The 1,542-nt window shown below is 35.5% G+C and overlaps 1 protein-coding gene across 1 annotated transcript in view; it reads right to left on the bottom strand.

Moving 5' to 3' along the window:
* The window catches only part of SHOC2 (SHOC2 leucine rich repeat scaffold protein), a 105,780-nt gene extending 105,054 nt beyond the window's left edge, over nt 1–726 (bottom strand). The window contains exon 1 of the mRNA XM_026650961.1: nt 651–726. The gene's annotated coding sequence lies outside the window, so the exon portion shown is untranslated. The remainder of the gene's footprint in view (nt 1–650) is intronic.
* Nucleotides 727–1,542: the final 816 nt, after the last annotated feature.

The following is a 1,542-nucleotide window of genomic DNA, read 5'->3' as shown; positions in this document are numbered from 1 at the left end:
ATATATATATATATATATATATATATATATATATATATATATATATACACACACACACACACATACACCAAAGTAATTTGTCAAAAAATCATTGGCTAATTTTTGTTTCAGCAATTTTTGGTTCCAAAATGCTGAGACTGTGTCACTACTGCAGCAATTACAATACATGCAATTAAAACTCAATCATTAATATTCTGCCGTGAAAAGGTCTTTGTGCACACGCATGCATAATTACATAAAATGCATGCTTTCACAGTCCATATCAATTTCAAAGACATTAACTAAAAATTACAATTAGCATAATCTTTTACTACTTTTTAATTTAATATATAATGACATTTTTAAAATTTCCATATCTACTCTTATAAATCCCTGTGCAGTCTGAACGCAATATTTCTCCATTAAACTTCAGTCATGCTGAACTGCTACGTAGTTCACATACAAACACAACTGTAGTCAAGTATATGCAACAATCCAATACAATTATGATTACTATAACTCTCTAGTGACTTAAAGATATATTTGTGTAATTTACATAGACAATGAACACACTTTTTACAACCTCATGTGTATTGGAAGCTGTCACTAAATGTTCTTCAAAACACATCTATAGTTCAGATACAAAAATTATTTGATTGCAGAATACATACTTTTAAAGAGAAGCTTTTTGTATGGCTCCAACAGAATTGCCACAAAATAAATGCAGTGAAACAGGAAAATGTCACACCTATATGAAAAGATGGGGGGAGAGGTATAGCTAGTAAAGCCACATAGTAGATGTAATGATTACCCTGAATGTCAGGTAAACATTACTCTGTATGTTAGTTGCTACTAAACACATACATAAAGCATCTTTAATTTCTCTTCAGCCTGCTCACAATATTTTGGTCGGAGGGAAGATAGGGTTGTAAAAACTGTGCTTCCTTATTTTTTTAATATCACCATTTCACTATATGAAGAAGACAATGTATCATAAAGTAGTATCCCAAGCTGCAGGGAGGCAGGACACCACTGATTAAGTGCTAACTATACACTAAAGAAATTCACACTCGGGCACACAATATGCCGTAATTTGAGTTCATCCCACCTGCTCATAAACCTAGAGGCTATACAGCTGATCTGTACCATAGCTGGCAAACAAATGCCAGGCAAAGGTTTATTAACATTGTTCCCTGCAAACCAGGGGGCAACACACAATATATTTTTAAATGATGACTGCTATGTTTTGTCTCCTGCAAGTGTTTGAACCTGCCCATAACCAGTTTCTGGAAAGGGTTTCCCCTAATAATTATAAAGCTGACAACACCCCTCACTTTGTTTATAGCGGGGGTGGGGAGGGAGCACATAGAAGATATATTTTTAAAGCATGACACCATGGCATTTTATTTCAAAACCAATAGCCACCATATCCAGGCCCACCCTTCTCCCAATAAGCTTGTTTTACCTGCTCATAAAGGGGCCTTAGTGCCTTTGTGTTTGGGGCTTCCTGCTTCTGCTCTCTACCATCTCGGCTGTTCCTGCTTCTTCTGTCTTGCTGCCTTT

The sequence above is a fragment of the Terrapene carolina genome, unplaced genomic scaffold (assembly GCF_002925995.2).
Source record: "Terrapene carolina triunguis isolate 2854851 unplaced genomic scaffold, T_m_triunguis-2.0 Scaffold95, whole genome shotgun sequence".
In the NCBI taxonomy this organism is placed as follows: Eukaryota; Metazoa; Chordata; order Testudines; family Emydidae; genus Terrapene; species Terrapene triunguis.
Note: the sequence above shows the minus strand (reverse complement) of the source record. Positions and strands in the feature narration are given on the sequence as shown.